The sequence below is a fragment of the Rana temporaria genome, chromosome 5 (assembly GCF_905171775.1).
Source record: "Rana temporaria chromosome 5, aRanTem1.1, whole genome shotgun sequence".
Taxonomy (NCBI): Eukaryota; Metazoa; Chordata; class Amphibia; order Anura; family Ranidae; genus Rana; species Rana temporaria.
Window position 1 is genome coordinate 364,540,938 of NC_053493.1, and position 22,036 is coordinate 364,562,973.

General features: G+C 42.3%; 1 protein-coding gene across 1 annotated transcript in view; it reads right to left on the reverse strand.

Moving 5' to 3' along the window:
- Window positions 1-22,036, reverse strand: part of STK3 (serine/threonine kinase 3) — a 349,379-nt gene that overhangs the window by 36,579 nt on the left and 290,764 nt on the right. The gene's annotated exons all lie outside the window — the stretch shown is intronic.

Genomic DNA, 22,036 nt, shown 5'->3' on the forward strand with positions numbered 1-22,036 from the left:
TTACTTTCTACATTGCGTGTGTGTGTGTGTATATATATATATATATATATATATAAAAAATTGGAGCAGTACTGTGCTCTAACTGTAGTACATACCTTTTTGAATTTTACAATAAATCCAATAGGGTGGATGTTAGTAACTTAAAACATACACAAAAAATAGACATCATATTTGCAAATGTTGTGGAATCTGACCATCACACCTATAGTAATATACAGTAGTAATAAGGAATAGTGATCCGATGCGGCCGATGCCTGGGCAGGAAGTCGAGTGAGGGCAAGATGGCCCCCACTCGGCTCTATGCCCTTGGGAGGACTGTAAATGATTTTTTTTTTTTTTATTAAAGTCAAAATGTAAAATGTAAATATATATATATATATATATATATATATATATATATATATATATATATATATACACACACACACACACACACACATTTTTTCTTTTGCTTTTAAAGTGATTAACAAACATGTTATACTTACCTGCCCTGTGTAGTAATTTGTATAGAGCAGCCCAGATCCTCTTCTTGGGTCCTTCTTATGTGCTCCTGGCCCATCCCTCCTGTTGAGTGCCCCCCACAGCAAGCAGCTTGCTGTATGGGCACCCAAGCCGCAGCTCCGTTTCCATTCAGGCATGGAGCCCTGACTCAGCCCCGGACTCTCATTGGCTTTGTTCGTCAGCAGCAGGAGCCAATGGCACCACACTGCTGTCTCAGCCAATGAAGAGAGGAGCCCCGGACAACTGAGTCTCTCATTTAACATTGCTGGATCGAGATGGGGCTCAGGTAAGTATTAGAGGGGCTGAGGGGAGGTTGCTGCATACAGAAGACGTTTAACCTTAATGCATAGCATAAATTAAGATAAAACAAAATGCTTTAACAAACACTTTAATCATAAATGAGAGATCTGGGGTCTTTTTGACCCCAGATCTCTCAATAAAGAGGACCTGTCATGCTTATTTCTATTACAAGGGATGTTTACATTATTTTTAATAGGAATAAAAAAAAAAAGGGGGGATAATGTAAAAATAAAAAATAAAATAAAGAAAAAAATTGTGCCCAATCCCTCCTAGCTTGAGAGCATATGCACTAAAATATGTAAACAATGTTCAAACCACACATGTAAGGTATCGCCGTGATCGTTTGAGCAAGAGCAATAATTTGTCAAGTAAAACTGTGTTTAACGGATTTAATTTCTGCATCTTATTGACGTTATAAAGTGGCCATACCATCAGGACAGATTGAGATATATGGAGCTACAGTATGTCAGGGCAAACCATGGGCCAGATTCACAGAAGAAATACGCCGGAGTATCTACTGATACTCCGGCGTATTTTCAAATTTGCTGCGTCGTATCTTAATTTGTGATTCACAAACAAGATACGACGGCATTTGGCTAAGATCCGACAGGCTTTGTACGCCTTCGGATCTTAGGCTGCAATACTTCGGCCGCCGCTGGGTGGAGTTCGCGTCGTTTTTCAGCGTCGGGTATGCAAATTAGCTTTTACGGCGATCCACGAAGCTACTCGCGTGCGTTACGTCATCGCAAGTCGTTTTTTCCCGTCGCAAAGTTAAGCCTGCTTTTTCATGGCTTAACTTTACAACAGCCATGTTAAAGTATGGCCGTCGTTCCCGCGTCGAATTTTAATTTTTTTTTCGGCGTAAGTACGTTACGCACGTCGCCATTCACAAACACGTCGGGGCGCCGTAATTTCGTGCAAAGCACGTCGGGAAACGGAGCATGCGCAGAACGGTCGGCGCGGGAGCGCGCCTAATTTAAATGGTACACGCCCCATTTGAATTAGGTGGGCTTGCGCCGGACGGCTTTACGTTACACCGCAGTAAGTTTACACGCAAGTGCTTGGTGTATCAGGCACTTGCGCTGAAAACTTGCGGCGGTGTAACGTAAAGACGATACGTTACGCCGCCGCAATTTGTTCTGAATCTGGCCCCATGTCTTTATGGATCTAGCTTTGTGCACAGGGGTGCAGTCATTCCAGGACAGAAAAGAGTCTTCCCCAAACTGACCACATGGTTGCAATTGCATGCTGCAGCATTAGCAGTACCCTGCACTGGAAACACCTTAGCGCAATCATTTAAAGATGTGTCCACTTACTTTCGGTCATCAAGTTGATGGTCATGTATCAAAAAAATAGTTTTTGTCCATAAATTGTACTGCACATTCCTTTTCCAGTCTCCTTGGGAAAATCACAGCAATTGAGGTAGGTTTTTAGCAACCTCTAGGATTAATGGCCCCGGGAAATGGGCAACTGTCAGATGTCTGCCTTCTTACATAGACACCGATGCCGGATCCATTTTTATTTCATGGGCAGCTTAACTGTTCCCATAGATTAAAGGAATGTATCTGCATCTTTATTCCTTTATCTTAGTCTTCATTTTAACACATAGCTTTCTTCATCCCTTTCCGAATATCAATAATGTACCAGTATAATCATTGCACTAATTACCAGGAATTGTTTTTATATAATCCTATCTCAACACATTCCACACAGGGTAATGCAGATAACCTGAAATATGCTTTAACCACTTAAGCCCCGGACCAATATGCTGCCTAAAGACCCAAGGGGTTTTTACAGTTCGGACTGCGTCGCTTTAACAGACAATTGGGCGGTCTTGCGACGTGGCTCCCAAACAAAATTGGCGTCCTTTTTTCCCCACAAATAGAGCTTTCTTTTGGTGGTATTTGATCACCTCTGCGGTTTTTATTTTTTGCGCTATAAACAAAAATAGAGCGACAATTTTGAAAAAAATGCAATATTTTTTACTTTTTGCTATAATAAATATCCCCCAAAAACATCCCTCAGTTTAGGCCGATACGTATTCTTCTACCTATTTTTGGTAAAAAAAAAAATCGCAATAATCATTTATTGGTTGGTTTGCGCAAAATTTATAGTGTTTACAAAATAGGTGATAGTTTTATTGCATTTTTTTTTTTTTTTACTACTAATGGCGGCGATCAGCGATTTTTTTCGTGACTGCGACATTATGGTGGACACTTCAGACAATTTTGACACATTTTTGGGACCATTGTAATTTTCACAGCAAAAAATGCATTTAAATTGCATTCTTTATTGTGAAAATGACAGTTGCAGTTTGGGAGTTAAACACAGGGGGCGCTGTAACATTTCCTGTTTTAACAATGGGACAGGAAGTGAAAATAAATCTCTTCAATCAGATAAAAATGGCAAAAAAAGACCAAAATAAAAAAAATGTTTCACCTTAATATCTACTTTAAGTTTGTTTTGTCTTGCTTCTCCTTGACAGATCTTGCTCAGAAGGCTTTACTATGCAAATGCTGGGGAGGAGATATTCCATATACATTAGTGTAAAAAAGGAACGCTCTTGAAATTCTTTGGGAGCCAAGCTTTAAGAACACGCTTTGAAGTGGCACTATGTAAATGGTTTATTACCAGTAATTATATTTCTTCAGCAAGAGGTTATTTTACATGGAATAAAAGAGAATAAATAGGTTTTTACAGTAATTAACTTTAATGCTTAGGAATTAAAATGTGATGTATACTAGCACATTATGCCATTGTCTTGCAGGGTTTTTTCCCCCCCAAAAAATAAAAAATAAATAAAAAAAAGAAGCAAAAAAAAGTGCAGTTTACTACTGCTTTAAACCGAAAAAAAAAACCCACAAAGCACAAGTATTGCCTTTAAATACATTAATTATTCCCTGTCCAATCCACAATTGCAATTAAAAAAAAAAAAAGGCTTTAGAGAGAAGGGGAGGCAACTTCACAATCGCCACCTGCATTCATTGAGAAAATACAAAGTGTTCCCTGAATGGAGCCCATGCAAAACGAGCAAACCCCCTGTGTTCACAGTGCAGCAAGGCAGTCGCTCAGCATAGGACGCACAAGCTAATGGATGTCACTGTACTAATGGTGCCTGCAACAAGGATTTCCAGCCGTTATGGGATCTGCCAGGTATGGAACATGTATTTTTACATTGATCAAAATTAGAAAAATCTCTAGACCTAAAATTCAGCTTTACAATTTTACTGCAGTTTTAGAGATACAACACCTCTATGTGCGTCAAAACACTAGGGGCAAAACACTTTTGCACTGCACATTAATATCTTAATTTACATTCTGCACGGCTGTGACATTCATTTTGAATGGCACCCCAATACAGTAGGGCATCACAGCTTTGACACACGTCAACAACATTGCACTGGAAAAAATGCTACGTGTCCGTTTTTTGGGCTGTTTCGTGTGCATTGGCAGCCCACGCAAACTGACTGGCCTGCCTTAACACCATATACCTTAATGCTTGACACAAAGCATGTTAACGTGCGTTAACATATGAAACAACATATGCCAACAAGTGAGTGTTAACGCATTGGACCCTTACAGGTCAAACATACAGCAATGCCCTGCGGCTATTCCTCCTCTTGTGAATATCAACATAGGCAGTTGTGGGTTTTACAAAAACAGATGAAACTTGGCATCCCTTGGTTCCCTTCAATTGCGAACCACTCCTATGCCAATATATGGTGCAACTATACAGAATGCATACACCCCAATAGGAAAAACACATCTGGGAGATGGCCCCTATGCTGGCAACTAATTATTTTGGTTGTTGGGGAAGTTGATTCGTATACTGAAAACCGCAAAGGTTTATAGCTTTTGGGATCAAGTGCTATTTAAAGTGGAAGTAAAGGCAAAACCTAACTAACACTAATGCTGGCCATACACGCACAGAATTTCAGCCATTTGCAGACCGAACGATTATTCATTGGTCGAAAGCGGATTGGTCACTAACTCGTTTACATGATCGCTTCCATGATCATAGTGATCATTGGACAACAATAAAAACATACATAAATCATACAAGACAGATTATTTTGTGTCGATTACAACATGCACGTATACATTATAGTTGAAACGGTAAACGTTTTTGCTGCGGATCCATGGACATTAGACATGGTTAAAATCTACGGTAAAGTTGGGTCCTCTAATAGCACGATTGTCAAACGGTTTTTCCAAAATGACCAGTTTGGGACGAATTTCTGTATGTGTATGGCCAGTATTAGGCTCCATGAACACTAGTGTTTTTCATAAGCTCAGAAAAAATTGGGGAAAAAAAATGTTGGATGAAAAATGCTGATAGCATTTTTGTACCAGGTTTTAGTAGCATTTTAGTAGCTTTTAGAAGCTTTAAGAAGCATTTAGGGGCAGAATTGTATTCAAGTTTTTGCAGTACATGAAGAAAAACATAATGAAACCTGTTTTTAGTATCATTTGGAAGCTCAGTACAGCTTATTTTTTTTTTTAATGAGCTGAAATACAGCCCATTAAATGTAATGTGCCTATGTACATAGGTGCGAAACAAGTGCCGTGCATTTTTCAGTTAAAAGAAAACAATATAGAAAAATCTACTTTTTTTGGTCAGTAATTTACGCCTCATGCGTGCAAATAACCATACACATATTGTACAGAACATAAACTTGAAAATACGTTTTCACGCATGGCAAAATGTAAATACATAAAAAAATAACCTCTGAAAAAGTAGAAGCTCAAACAGAAGTATCATGTCCTGTATAGAAAAGATCGCTATACTCACCTGTTCTGCAGCCGCTCAAGTCCGGTCTCAGGCTGAGCGGTCAGTGGCAGGTTTCAGTGTGTAGGAGAGGCAGCGGACAATGGAAACCCCATAGTAGGTCTATGGGTGACTTCATTCCCAGCTGTTGTCAGCTTTCTCCTGAGCACAGAAAGTGCTGCTGGACACCAGACTGGAGCAGCTGCAGGACAGGCAAGTATAGCGAATTTTTTCTTTACAGGCCTAGATAGGTTAGGCTTAGAATGTAGGTGGGAGTAGGTTTAGAGTAGTTAGGTTTGGTCTTTACTTCCACTTGAACTTTTCTGCTAAATGGGGCAACCAAAATAGTTCTTAGCTTTTACAATGTTTAATAGTTATTCATGAATCATACTTGTTATTACATTCATTTACTCCTGTAACCCAATAGAAATCTGTGCAGCAGTGGTCTACATTACTTACACAAAAATAACCATCTAATCAATTATGTCTGTGGAAAAATCTATATGAACTTGACAAAAATCTCTTAATTGAAGCCTTCCCTCTGATTGTTCTGATCTGCCCTGCTTTAAATGTTGAAGATTATATTGCAAATATCTCTGATCATAAAAGCAAAGAAAGTGGGTTATTCCTTTAGACAAGAGTTCATATTATAAGATACCCCCAGAGAACATCGTTTCAACTATCAAACTTGAACTTGACAATTTATGTAATGCAGATTTTCTGCATCACTAACTATTGAGTAATGGATTTAAAGAGAATCCCTTAAATAAAAGGAGAAAAAAGTGTTTTTGTGGTAGTAACCCAGACTTTAGTGCTGAAAAACATACAAAAAAGAAAGATGATAGTTAATACCTTTAAAACATACAGCAAGTTCCCTGCATTTTTTTTTTAAACCTTTTCTATTCTTGTGATTGAACAGCGCAATCCCTGGCAGCTTACTTTACTTTCATTCCTTTTGTGTTTTTGGAAAATTATCCACCACTTATGTTGTCTATTTAGGACAGTGGTCTACAAAACTGCGACCCGGGGGGCCAGATGTGGCCCTTAGCTTGCTTTTATCTGGTCCTTTGGGCACTATTTCATTTATGGACACCAATGAAGGGCACAATGCCTACCAATGACATCAACGATGGGGCACAATTTCTACGCATGACAATAATGGGGCACAGTTCCTCCCAACACCAACGATGGGGCACAATGACCCCAATAATGGGCCACAGTTCCTCCCACTAACTGGACATTGTTTATTTCAACTGATGCTGGGATATTTTGTACTCCCAATGGCCACAGTCCAGCCTCCCTATAGTCTGAAGAACAGTTAGCTGGCTCTCTGTTTATAAAATTTGGAGAACCCCGATTTAGGAGGACCAGAAGGTCGTCAGTCTTTATTGTTACTGTGAATGTTCTGAAGCTTTTTTTTGGCTTCTCCCAGAAACGTTGATTCACCAGAATATTTGACTGTTTTGCAGAAACGGAGTTGGGTATCAAAGTATTAATCCAGAAAAATCTAGTTCTAACTTTCAGATTATTATTCGCCCTTTAAATTAAATATAACCTAACCAGGCAACTGGATTTTTTACATTGCCTCATTAAACATGAAAGAATATAACGCCACTGCAATAATTGTTAATGCAGTGGTTTTGTTGTATTTTTTAAGTATATATGCATGATTGTTTCTTTACAATCATTGAAGGCTTGCATATATTCAGTAATAACCCATTCTCTTTATAGATACCCATAAAATAAGAATAGTTCCTGAAAGGATCCTGCTTCAGGTAGCATTGCCTAGTGGATATTTTTAATTTTGTGACAACCTGGAGCTGTAATCAGTCCAATTCTTTAGACCCTGTAGTGCAAGCAGAACTTTTTACAGCATTTATACAGCGCCAACATCATATGCATACTGTACATTGACATTAGTCCTTGGTCTCGAGGAGCACTACAGACACAGATTTAGCCGCTATGATATATGAGTCAGATGATTAAAAAGCGGCAAACTAAAATGCCATTTTGAGTCAAAAGACTGACTAAAACTACATTTTATATTTGAAATCAAAATCAGCACTGCTGGTTAGATTTCTACCCACTGAGAACACGGAAAGCATTTGCTAATCAGCATTGATCAATGCAAGGCTGTAGAGTACTATTATGCATAGAGTTGAGTGAAGTGTCATTTTGTGAAAAAAATAAAATAAATTAACAGCACACGTGCATTATATGGGGCATGGTGGTTGATGTGAACAGGCCCGTCAAAAATCATGTTATTTTTAATGTAGATTGTAATCCTATATGTCAGTGTTTCCCAACTCCAGTCCTCAAGGCACACCAACAGGTCATGTTTTCAGGCTTTCCATTATTTTGCACAGGTGATTTGATCAGTTTCACTGCCTTAGTAATTACCACAGCCGTTTCATCTGAGGGAAATCCTGAAAACATGATCTGTTGGTGTGCCTTGAGGACTGGAGTTGGGAAACACTGCTATATGTACATGGGGACAGCCATATAAGTAGGCTCTTATCACAATGCCAGTCTATGGATATCCCGGAATCCTGAAATCAATGCACACCATTATGAGACTTCGATCTCATCTCACGAGCTGTTCAACTCACCATTCTAAACTTCCTCACCAGCTACACCTGCTTTTCTGCATAGATGTCAACGTCCATTCATCTCTATGAACTGAGCTATGAATCACAAACTGTGACGGTTAGAATACATGGAAATTTGCAGTAAAAGGGAAATTAATGGGAATATTTCTTTCCAGAGTCAGAATATCCCTACCTGTCCTCACTCTCACTGTGTTGGAATGACAAGTCCATTTGTCCACAGGTACAAATTAAAGTGGTCGTAAACCCTCACAATCCACTTTTTGCTACAGGTAAGCCTATAATAAGGCTTACCTGTAGCTACCCCTGAAATCTCCTAAACTTGTACGGTTTAGGAGATATCCCCTGTATCTGCATGTGCCGACGTCATCGGCGCATGCACACTAAAGCAATGGCATGTACGTGCCATTGCTTCAGTGAGTGTGCCGTTACCAGTGACTCCTGCGCGCATGCTAATCACAGCGCCAGAGCCCGCGATACCCGGGAGTAACCCTGGGAGCAATGTCGCTGGCCGGTGCTGTGTATGGGCACTGCACCGGGGGCTTTGATCTCAGATGAGTATTACATAATGAGCTGGTATGCTATGCATACCAACTCATTATGCCTTTGTCTTGCAGGTCTTATTTTTTTTTCTATGTGGGTTTACAACCACTTTAAGCCTGTTATTTGTTCAGCAAAGGCTGCCATCTGCAAGACGCAGTTCACTACTTGCCTAAAAAAAAAAGCTGATCATCTCAACTTGACGTTGACATCTGTAGCCCCGAGAAAGGACTTTACGATAAATAATGCTTGCCTCTGCTCCCTACGGCACCTTACATATTTATCATTTCAAAAGCCAATCATCAGTGTGAAACCACTTTACAAATGCCAGGGTGGCCAGATCCTGGAACACACTGTGGGTACTGAGATGTCCTTGAGAAACAAAATAAAACACTATTTGACTCTCTCCAGGATCTACTAAAATACAATATAGTAGTTTGGGGTTGATTGACCCTTTATAATACAAGTTTTCAGCTTGATGTATCTGTAAAAAGCAAGAGTCAGAACCTCCAGACCTTGGCTTCAATTTTTAAAATTGTTTATGACAGTTTGACAAAAGAACAAGTAGAAACAACAGGAATAAAAGGATAAAATATTAACAATATTGAGCAATTATACCCTTCTGTGCCGACTACTGGATGTAATCCAAAACACTAATCCTCACCCAGCACAGAGGGCCAAAAGGAGATGTGAAAAGCAGCAGCTGGCTGAAGCGAACAATATATCAGTAATAAAACAGGAGATAGCAGTTGTGCTCTAGCTGCAAAGTAGGCCATACTGCAAATAAAACATCTTACTATGCTGCATAGAGCCTTAAAATACCCTTAAAGAGGTATTACAGTGCCGCGAAAAAGTATTCACACCCCTTGTTCACTAAGGTTCGCTAACAAACCTCTGAGGGCTTCACAGAAGAACTGTACTTATACTAAATTACATACAGGTGGACTCTATTTACTAAATTAGGTGACTTCTGAAGGCAATTGGTTCCACTGGATTTTAGTTCGATATATTAGAGTAAAGGGAGCTGAATACAAATGCACGCCACACTAGTCTTTTTCTTTAATTCAAAATTTTCCTTCAAATTTACAATTATGTGCCACTTTGTGTTGGGGGGTATGAATACTTTATCAAGGCACTGCAAATCCAAAAACTAAAATATATTATTATATATAGTGTCCCGCCTCCTATGATAGACGGCACTGTAATAGCGGGACATTGTTACTGTGGCCCGGGCAAATCAAATCCAGCTACGCGACACACGGAGATCGCCGCTGATGCGGGCACAGGCAGGCTGCATATGACGGGCACTGGTGGGGCTGCTGGGCCCTGGCAAGCTAGATATTATGGGCACTGGCGAGGCTGCATGTGAGGGAAACTGGTGAGGCTGCATGTGAGGGAAACTGGTGAGGCTGCATGTGAGGGAAACTGGTGAGGCTGCATGTGAGGGAAACTGGTGAGGCTGCATAAGACGGAAACTGGTGAGGCTGCATAAGATGGAAACTGGTGAGGCTGCATAAGATGGACACTGGTGAGGCCGCATAAGACGGAAACTGGTGAGGCTGTATAAGACGGAAACTGGCGAGGCTGCATAAGATGGAAACTGGTGAGGCTGCATAAGACGGAAACTGGTGAGGCTGTATTAATCTCCTGTACTATGTCTGCAGTCTCTGGCCATATCCTGTATCATATCTGCTAGAGGTGCACCGAATAGAAATTTTGCTAATACTATTGGCAAAGTGTTTAAGTTAAGCAAGAGATTGCAGACATGATACAAGAGATGGTCAGAGACTGCAGACTGCATTTTCTTGATCTTTCTTGCACTAAAGGTGCCAATACAGTCCAACAATAAATTCATATTAATTTAAATTGATATTAATAAAAAAGTTGAATTATATATATATAAAAAAAATTCAAACTGTAATTTTCGGTATCGGTTTCTGCTTTCGGCCTAGTGCATCCTTCATTTTCGGTACCAAAATTTCTATTCGGTGCGCCCCTAACACCAAACCTCCAGATGGTGCACCTGGTGTAGTCAGGGGGCACGCTAGGTGCGACGCCACCAACGAGCGATGTCGGACTGACTCACCACAACAAGGCTTGGGATGGAATGCGGATGCGGTGTAGAGCAAATGGAAAGCTGTCAGTAGGCTGTAGTCATGACAACGCATTTCAGGGGTGGCCCTTTATCAAATCTTGTGACTTGGACAGCCAAGAACGGTTAGAGCCCTTTAACACAGGCGCCGCCCATGCGTTAGCGCTAAAGCGCCACTCATTTTAGCGGCGCATTAGCAAATCGCTTTTCAGGCCCTTCGGGAGCACTGTATACAGCACTCCCAAAACCGCCCCAAAGATGCTGCTTGCAGGATTTTTTCTACTGTCCCACAAGCGCACTGTCCCAGTGTGAAAGCACTTTGGCTTTACAGGTGCCATTTCTAGCACTAAAACACCTAAAAACTGCCTCAGTGTGAAAGGGGTCTTAAATAGGAGCTACGGGAACATAGAAAGTAGATCTTAAAAAGGTACAAAACGTCCTTTTTGCTCCTGCAGCACCAAGCACCATAACATTATCTTTTGTACAAATTACCATCTTACAAACAAGGCAGACAATAATAAGTAATCAAACTTAAACTTAGAATTTAAGACACAAAACTCAAAAAATAAAAATAAACAAGTTATCATGGATAATAATTATCCCATGAAAAAGACAACAATCTTTTTGGACTAATTATGCGGATAACGTCACACTGAAGAATATTGACAACAGCCAAGGAATAAAAAAAAAAGGGGGGGGGAGGCCGTAATAACAAATACCAGTACTTTTAGGAGTACATGGGAATCAATTGCACGTCCAAGCATGCATCAGTAGCAGATAAGCTGTACACAGAAAAAAAACAAAAAAAACACCCCCAACAGACCACTTCTACTGCAATAGGCAGTATCCTTATTATTGTTTCTTGTTTGTCCATTATAGTCCTTTAATGAATAAAATAACCTAGACATCAACACAATACGATTTGTTCTGTTACCATAGCAACAACAGAGGCCTATTAAAAGAAAAAAAATAGAATAAGATAGAATCAAGCCAACCATGGAGATGAAAAAATGTCGTCAGTGATAACAACGACGCTGTATAGGCAAAACTCAGAAAAACAAAATTTCTGCTGTATGTAAATCACTAAACCGAGGATGTTAAACTGCAGTCAGAAAGGTTAGCATTACAATTTGTCCGATGTCTTACAAATGCAAACTGCAAGGAAAAATCCTAAGAAATGTTACCTGCTCTACTGCTGATCAGTACAAGCATGCTCTGACTGGCATAGGGCAATATTGGCAGGGCTGGCAGAATATCTCAGTGCTTATGGCAGCGGACAATGCAGAGAGACACGTCTTAGAAAAACTAGAAAGTAGTCTTGGTGGTCTTTGACAGGTGACATCCTTTTGTTTTTCCCCTGAGCAAAAGCTTGTTCTGGAAGATTTTCCCCACGATCCATTGATATAGATATGCACACTGTGCATGCTTGTTTATAGAAGGGACGATTTAAAAAATTAAAGAGACTTGGTAAGGAAAAGAAAAGATGTACAATATTCTTGTTATAATTTACCCCCCAAAAATAGGATAGTGGCCATAAAGAATCCCATCTCCCCCTTCATTGCCAATGCCTTTGAGGCTTTAACTGAAAATTGCGTGGGCATGCGACGCTATACCCAAACAAAATTTACATCCTTTTTTTTCCCCACAAATAGAGCTTTCTTTTGGTGGTATTTGATCATCTCTGCGGTTTTTATTTTTTGCGCTATAAACAAAAAATGCGACAATTAAAAAAAACACACAATATTTTGTACTTTTTGCTATAATAAATATCCCCATTTTTTTTCCCAAAAAAAAAGCTAATTTATTTCTCAGCTTTGGCTGATATGTATTCTTCTACAAATTTTTGGTAATAAAAATCGCAATAAGCGTATATTAATTGTTTTGCGCATAAGTTATTGCATCTACAAAATATGGAATAGATTTATGGCATTTTTCTATTTAAAAAAAAAATGTACACTAGTAATGGCGGTGATTAGCAATTTTTATCGGGACTGTGACATTATGGCGGACATATCGGACACTTTTGACACATTTTTGGGATTACTGACAATTATACAGCGTACAGTGCTATACAAATGCACTGATTACTGTGTAAATGTCACTGGCAGGGAAGGTGTTAACACTAGGGGGGCGATCAATGGGTTAACTGTATTCCCTAGGTGTGTTCTAACTATAGAGGGATGGGACTGACTAGAGGAGATGACAGATCGTTGTTCATAGCTAGTAGGAACACACAATCTCTCTCTCAGCTCACAGAACACACACACAAGTCCCTGTTCTGGCTTTCTCGCCGGCTGTCATCCCGACCGCCAGCCACACGCATTGGCACCCCCGCAGTGCAGAGGGCGCGCGCCTGCTGTCCACGCTTAAAAGGGACCGAGGTACAGCTACAACGGTTTTCGGGAACGTGTTGACCTGATGCAATACAACGATGGTGGCTGGTCAGCAAGCGGTTTAAGTGGATGTAAAGCCTCACATTATACCCAGTGAAATGAACAGCCTCAAATGATACACAGAGCTGAAACAAATATTCCTATCTTAGTTTAACATGTATATCTGATGTCTTCAGTTTTCTAGACTCCTTAGAAAGTGTACATCGTGTTAGATATTTTTCTTCCCGTTTCAACAGTGGGGGTGGGGAGTATTTTAAATGATGTGGCATTGGTGGCCAATGGTATAAGCTTCTTTCAAAGGACCTCCCATGAAAAGTATTAGAGAAGCAAGTGCTCCCTGCTAACACTTCTCCCTTAGAAAGCCAAGCAAATTAGAAAGCCAATCATAAAACGAAAAGAACAAATGAACAAGGGACAGCTTGCATCCCAATCGATAGCTTGGAGCAGGGGTCTCAAACTGGTGGCCCTCCAGCTGTTGCGAAACTACAAGTCCCATGAGGCATTGCAAGGCTGACAGTTACAAGCATGACTCCCACAGGCAGTGTCACAACAGCTGGAGAGCCGCCAGTTTGAGATCCCTGGTCTTGGATGAAGACAAAATAAATTTGCAACTGGGATAGAAAACATTTCATTCTAATGCAAAGTTAAATGAAAAAAATGGCCTCCTCTTTTCGCACGTTTTGTACAACTAGTCCATTTAAATCTTAAAATCTTGCTACAAATAAGCACAATTTGAGATATTACAAGAGAAAGCAGCTGATGCAAATCTCATCTGTGACCGGAGGAGATAGCTGCTTCTATCATAGCAATCACTTAGAAGCACAGTGATTCCTGCCTGCAGTAATAGTTCTGGCATTCTTGATGATGCTTCAACCCAAATGTATTCAGTAAGATCCTCAACATGAGGAGATTGTAGAGGGATGTTACATGGATTTAACCTGAATAAGACACTGAGCCAGTTTACACTAAATTCCTAGCAGAGATCTGATTTTGTTAGTACAGTAGGGCAAAATAAAAAATGTTGCCACCCTCCTAACAATATGATGATAGTACCTAGTTGATACTAGATTTAATAAGGAATTGATTGAATTTGAACCAATACAAAATGACTATAAAACTATCGAAACTAGGTCCAAAAAATAAAATTATAGGTGAAAAGCTAAGGACTATTCACTAGTACTTTCTGTAGGCTCCCTACTGCCAACCTTTCCATCATGACCAGCTTACCATGACTCATCCCATGCTACGTCTTGGTATGGCGACAGACATCTTTGTAGAGAAGGAGGAATTTGCTTCCGTATGTCCGACCTCCCCCTAAAGACTAGTGATTTAATGCGGGGTAGCTCGTGAATGGTGAACTGAGGACGACTGGTGGGATGAATGATCAATAGGGTAACAGTTTGCTCTCAAGATGGCCTTCAGAAAAAACATGAGCAGTGTAGTGATCACCACCAACTATCACTACAGTGATCAGGGAGATACTCCAAATTTCTATAGAATAGCTGTGAAAGGCAGGAATGTGCAGGCAGTGTCTTAGTCTTCACACTACAAACACAGGAGTGTCCGGGCTGTGTCACATGAGGAACATGTAACTTTACTAGATATTTCCTATAGCAGACAAAACGTATTGAAATATGGACCCCTTAAAAGGAGAAGTCCAGTCTGAGCGTTTTAGGCTGGGCTTCTCCTATGGGTCACATGAGTGCAATTCATTTTGCACACCTGTGACCCTTTTTCACCGAAGCAGTCTGAAATCCGCTCTCTGCTGACGTCACTGCCATCAGTCGAGGCAGCGCGTCATCCCGTCTTCCAAACTGTGGATCCGCCTGCTGCCTTGACTGATGGACGTCTCAGCTCCCCACTGAGACGGCCGCTTCCCGCCCCTCCACAGCTCATCGCTCCAATGAGCTTGGAGAATCAGAGCAGGAGAGATGCTGACCGATAGGCAGCATCTCTCTGCTTGGGGAGGAGTGAGAACCGAGCCATCGGCGGTGTTCGGTGGCTCGGTTCACGGTGCAGAGATGCCGGGGGACAGCTGCAGCATTGGTCTGTTGCTGCATCCACCTAGGTAAATATGAATATAAAAACAAAACCATACTTCTCTTTTAAGGAAAATATCATAGCCTGTGACAAAGCGAATTTTTTTTTTTTAACACTTTAGAGGTTCTGCTCCTAATAGTTCTCAAAGACATTAGCGAGGAAGGGGGAGGAGAGATTCTGAATGTCAACAATCCAAGGGTAAATTAGAACAAGAAAACCCAAGGCCCAGAGGAACAAACATTATGATGAAATTCTAGAGGGAACAGTAAAAAATTCCATTAAAGTTTTACTTTTGCTTACACCCCATTATATAAAGGGATATGTAAGGATGTAATGTCACCATTTTGAGTGAAATAGGGCAAACCTCAATGCTCTATCAGGGTTTTGCAGCCCTCTAGTGTATGCCCCTTGGGAAATATACAGAAAGTTGTGGATTTTTTTTCAGATGGCCACACTATATATTACAGCTACTTTAGGGTCAGGGGGGATCTTGACATCGGGTAACCGTCAACAATGGACCAAACCTTGTCCCATTATACTTAGAGCAAAGAAATTATATTTGCAGGGCTGGATTTTCCATTAGGCACAGAAGGCATTGGCCTATAGGTTGACAGGTTCAGGTATTGAGCACGTACGCATTCTCATTAACCACCAAAATACAGTCGAGCCTAATATGCTTTTATATACGCTGTTATAATATTCTTAGACCCCTTTCATATGGGTGTTCGATCTATATCCATCTGTTAGTTTTTCCGATAGATCCAGACTGAACCACAATGAATGTCTATGGATGGGCAGATGTAAACAGATGATTATGCATTTACATCTGTAATCGTTCATGTCCATTTTTTAAAACTCGGGATGTGTCCTTTTCTGTTTAGACAGATCTGAATTGATGTAAACAGATGCCTTCCATTTACATCTGTTCCATTTATGTCCTTTTTTAGGCAAACAAAATGTTTTGTTTATACTTTTGTCACCTCCGATTGGTCTCTGCAACAACGAATGCAAAAACAGATGTAGACTGATCTAAACTGAACCAAAGTACAAACCGATGTAAACCAAGGTTGTCAATGGTCTAGGCTGGGAGATTCTAAAACAAAATTTTCACCGCAGGAAGACATAGGGTGCAAGGTTCACCTCAGTATTAAAAAAAAAAAAAAGAAACGTGCTTCACATATTTTAGTGTCTTCTTCTGGAGTCGGCTTCCCTTTTTTTATATGAAAACCAGTCCTAAATGTGGTTTACATGGGCAAATATTTTAATTGTAAGTGGTTATAACAAAATGTTCAGACTTGATTGTAAGAAAAACAAAACAATTAATCAAATAACTAAAAGCTTTTGATTGCCAAAAAACAGAACCAACACTAGAACGGTTTTCTATTATCTAGGAGAAGGTAGCTCTTTCCATTAAGATGTTTTCCATGAGAATAAACACACAATGGGATTCTTCAAACATTCCACAGCACAGCCAAGCTTTCAAACCACAATGTGAGGCTAGCATGAACAAAACGACATTAAAAGCCATACTTATTCACTTCGTTGTTTCACTTTTTTTATTCTTTCTTGTGCACTGGATACAATCCACCAAAAATTGATTACAGGTGAAACAGAATTATTGCTTCACATTGTAATGTATCTGGCAATGGAGAAACATCTCAGAAAGGTCAGACCTGTCTCAAAACTGATATCTCAGCTCGGCAAGGTTGCTGGCAATTCAAGTAAAAATAAAAACTCAAGCCTTGAAATTCACACAGGGAGCATAGCCTACTTTAACTTATCTAACGGTTCTACACCAGTTAACTCCACTCTCTTTTAATGGTAATATGAATTGGGAGATTCATGTGTTTACTTGTTTGCAGGGGTGAGAAAAGTCAGAACTATTATTATTTATTATTAAACAGGATTTATATAGCGCCAACAGTTTGCGCAGCGCTTTACATCAGGGAAGACAGTACAGTCACAATACAAATCAATACAGGAGGGATCAGAGGGCCTTGCTCGTTAGAGCTTACAATCTAGAAGGGAGGGTCAAGTGGAACAAAGGGTAGTTAGCTGTGGGGGATGATCAGATGGACTCAAATGAAAATACAGTTAGGTGTGGGAAGGATAGGCTTCTCTGAAGAGGAGGGTTTTCAGGGATCCTCTAAAAGCTGATAGAGAAGGAGATAGATGGATAGATTGGGGTAAGGAGTTCCATAGGCTTGGAGAGGCTCTAGAAATATCCTGAAGACGAGCATGGGAGCAGGTGATGAGAGAGCTAGAGAGTAGGAGGTCTTGAGAAGAACGAAGAGAACGTACAGGTTGGTATTTAGAAACTAGGTCATTGATGTAACTGGGGGCAGAGTTGTAGATGGCTTTGTAGGTAATTGTTAGTATTTTGAATTTAATTCGTTGGGCGAGCGGAAGCCAGTGGAGGGATTGACAGAGGGGAGTAGCAGGGACAGAGCGGTTCGTTAGGTGGATGAGTCTGGCAGCAGCATTCATGATGGACTGAAGGGGGGATAGAGTATGCAGAGGTAAGCCAATGAGGAAGGAGTTGCAGTAATCGAGGCGAGAGATGACCAGGAAGTGAATTAAGAGTTTTGTGGTGTCATTGGTTAGAAAGGGGCGTATTTTGGTGATGTTGCGAAGGTTGAGGCAACAAGATTTGGACAGTGATTGAACGTGAGGCTTAAAGGCCGTTTCTCAGTTTCAATTGGACTATTGAGAAAGCCATGAAGTGATGCTGATATCACATAAAATCTACGTTTTAGGCCACTACATGTAAACTTCAAAGCAGAATTCTTTCCAAATGTTGGATTTCGGCTATATAAAGGCATTCAAGGCCCAGCACAAAGGTAAACGTGATCTCTAAGGCCTAGTACACACAAGAGGATTTATCCGCGGAAACGGTCCGGAGGTCCATTTCCGCGGATAAATCTTCTGGCGGATTTTGATCTCATGGTTGTACTAACCATGAGATCAAAATCCCCGCGGAATTCCGTCCGCGGTGACGTGACGCGGCGACGTGTGCGACGCTGTGATATAAGGACTTCCAGGCATGCGTCGAATCATTACGACGCATGCGGGGGATGGATTCGGACGGATTGATCCGGTGAGTCTGTACAGACCAGCGGATCAATCCGTTGGACTGGATTCCAGCGGATCGATTTCTTAGCATGTCAAGAAATTTTGATCCGCTGGAAATCCATCCCCGGGGACAAAAACCCACAGAAAAAGATCCGCTGGATCGTACACACCAGGGGATCCATCCGCTGAAACCGGTCCGCGGATCAATTCCAGCGGATCGATCCTCTCGTGTGTACGGGGCCAAAGACAGCTAAAATCAGTTTTAGGTCCCCATCAACCATAAAAAAAAAAGAAAACAACAACGTTATGGCAATATTTAGGTGCACTGTCCTCTGAAACCACTATTTTTCCTCTTTCCTTTTCTCTTCCCCTTTTACTTTTTTCCCCCTCCCCTGTATCTTCAACCCCCCCTTTTTATCTTGGAAGGCATTCTTCATCCTATACCTCAGTTGACTGTCGTTACTCTAGTATAATAACCAAGAACATGTCATAGATCAGAGGCCTTCCTCACGGTTCGTGGTTCGGCCTCCTTTGTTTTTCTTTTTTGTTATTGCTGATAACTATGTTCTTTCTTTCAGGAACATTTGAGCATTGCATTGGTATAATTATTGAATTTTTCACTTATTGAAACTTTCTTTTATCTTACTGTAATTTGGAGCTATTCTCCAAGTTATGTTGTGCACTCCGAATATTTGACTCAATCAGTTGGCTCTGTATGTTTTTACGATCGGTTATTAAAAATCTTTGTAAAAGAAAAAAAAAATATCTACCCCATTGTGACGAGATCCTTCCTCGCCCAGGTCCTGCTCTCCCGACACTCCTCTGCTACCAGTGAGTCAGCTTGCAGATTGCAACGTCTGATGGTCCAGTCATCCAAGGTTCCGGGGTCCGAACTACAGCTATGTGCCGTTCAGACCCATTAGGAACAAACACCAGGCAGGCTGTATGTAAGTTCCAACAGGACTCTTTATTTCAAGTACACAGCACACTTTTATACAGAATTTTGGAACATCCCACTCCCAACAACCGCTTTCCTATTGGTCAATTGTAAAGTATATCCAGTCTTCACTCAGGTCCCCCTTGACCATGCAAATGAGGACTTGAAATTGTCAACAGGGATTGGTCCAATAGCTTGGATAGAAAGACTTGTGTATTGAGACAGAAGCCCCAGGGGGTAATCAATGTACACAATAACCTGGTTCCAGCTAGACGGCCTGACTCCGACACCCGCTCTTAACCTGCAGAACACAATAAAAGGTATTTCGCAAGCTGGTTCCACTTAGCATTTCAAAAGCCTTGCATTGAATGTCCCTCTCCTGTGTAACATATGTCAAGTAGAAACACTTTAATATCTCAAGGTCCATGACATTACTTCCCCTGGGAACCAGTCCAACAGCCGCAGTGGGACCCAAACGGGTCAACTCGAGGATGTTGGAAAAGTAGTCTTAAAGTTCCAGGACTGTGCTGGGATGACCCATCTGCCTTCCTGTTTTGAGGTCCTGGCCCATAATCGGACGGCAAGAGGCTCACATTCAGTCCTCTCCAAAAGCCCCTGTCCCGGCTAGGTCTGTCACACATCTCCCCCTTTGGCAGGAGACTAACACTGGGAGAGACCCCAATTTCGGTACCCACCCAGTACCCCAGATACCTTGTCCCAAAGAGAGCATTACTCACCCAGCCAATCTCTGCCTCTCTCAGAGAACACGCCCGCCGCTGGGGAGAGGCCTGGACTGGCCCTTCTCCCTGGAGTCCTTTCAGCCGCTGGAGAGAAGACAGGGTGGCTGGGCTCAGTTCATCATGCCGTTGGGAATCTGGGCCAACTGGCCACCATTCCTGGGGTATACCAGTGGAGACTGCAGTCCCATCCACTGATGCTAGGTAAAAATCCCCCGGTGCTTGCAAAGCAAAGCCGACATCCTCCTGTCTCAGTGCCGCACCATGTTCTGGGGTTGTGTCCGTGGAGATCGGAGTCCCATCCACTACCACAGGAACCCCCTCTCCTGTTAGTTGAGAGCAGAGGCCTGGGGCACTCTGCTCTGTTGCCAGCTCTTCCGCTGGGTTGCTGTGAGTGGAGACCACAGTCCCATCCACCGATATCCGCTCAAGCTGTAGTGGGGTGCAGCCGCCAGTAGCATCCTGTCCTGCTGCCAGTGATTCAGCTGGGAGTACGAGCTTTACCACCTCAGCTTGTTGCTGGGGAGGGGGGCCAACCGCCCCGGCTCCCTGGAACTCCACAGTTGGTCCCAGTGCTGGGCAGAGATGGCTAGCATTCTGCCCTGTTGCCAGCACTTCTGCTGGGGGTGCATAATCCATAACATCCTCTGAACAGTCCATACACTCTGTAATCTGTGGCTGGGGAGTGATCGCCATCTTCTCACCCTGAGCCTCCGGAACTGCCACAGGGGTGGGGCAGAGGTCTTGATCCCTCTGTCCGGTGACCAGCGCTTCAGCTGGGGAAGTTCCTTGTAACTCCACAAATACTGTCCTTGGTGCTGGGCAGAGCACAGTGAAGTTTGGCCCTGATACCAGCTCTTCTGTTGGAGGCTCCCCAGGTTGTTCTTCCTCAGCAGAAAAGTCTATCAAATCCCCTGTCTCTACAACTGGTGTCTGGGGATAGAGGTTCACCATCTCCTGTCCATGGAACCCAGAAGATGCTATGGGTACTGAGCAGAGGTTAGCAGAGCTCGGCCCTGCGGTCAGCACTTCAGCTTTGGGAATGGCAAGCTCCCGATTTTCCACTGCTGATTCATCAGCCAGGATTTCATCACTGTCAGCTGATATTTCCTCATAGTCCCAGGTAAAGGGAACCTCACCCTGCTGCTGAGCTGAGTCTAGCAGCTGTTTGTAGGCGATTTCCAGTTCCCATTCCTGAGCGGCCAGGAATTCCAAATCTTCCTGTAACCAGTGCACTTCCGGGACATTCAGTCTTCGCTCTCTGTGCTCCATTATTTCCTCCCAACGCCACTCCCGATCGCTCCCAAAGTTGGGATCCCTGGACATCCTCCAATACAACAATCCCAGGCCATCATAGTCAAAGCCTTCCGTGGGGCTGTCATCCGCTGACCACGGGCACTCTTGGACTACATACCACCGGAGGGCTCTGTAGCTCTCGTCCAACCGCATCTCTTCCCGGATCAGCCTGCTTAACTCTGCTGTCCACTCCTGCTTTGGTTGTTCCCCCAATAACAGCATCCGTACTTCATACTGTGACCAGTACCTTACATGGATGGAGGGGAGAGCTTTTCCCTGGTGTCGCTGCTCGCGGGCTAGCGCTTCTTTCCAGAGTTCGCAGCGGATCGAATCAGACCATCCAAGCAGGACCTCCTCTGATACTGGTCCTCTGCGCTGTATCTGCTTCTCTCGCAACCTCCTTCTGAATTCCTCTTCAATGGTTACTGATATCTGTACCTCTCCTCTTCTTTCATTTGGTGCTGCTTCTTTAGGTGTTGTCACCGATCGCCGTATTTCTGCAATTCTCAGCTCCTGTTGCCGCTCTCGTTCTCTCTGTTGTCGCTCTCGTTCTCTCTCATCCTGCCGCTGGAGGTCTCTAATGGTATTCTGTATGGCGGTCTCTGATGGGTTCGCACCATATAATGCCAACCGCTGTTGAACTCGCTGCTGGAACAAGTCTTCAACTGACCGGGGTCCTGCATCACCATCCCTCTGATCCATCTCGGCTAGCGCAATGATCAGGGTGGCCTTGTTCTTCCCACCGGTCCCTCCA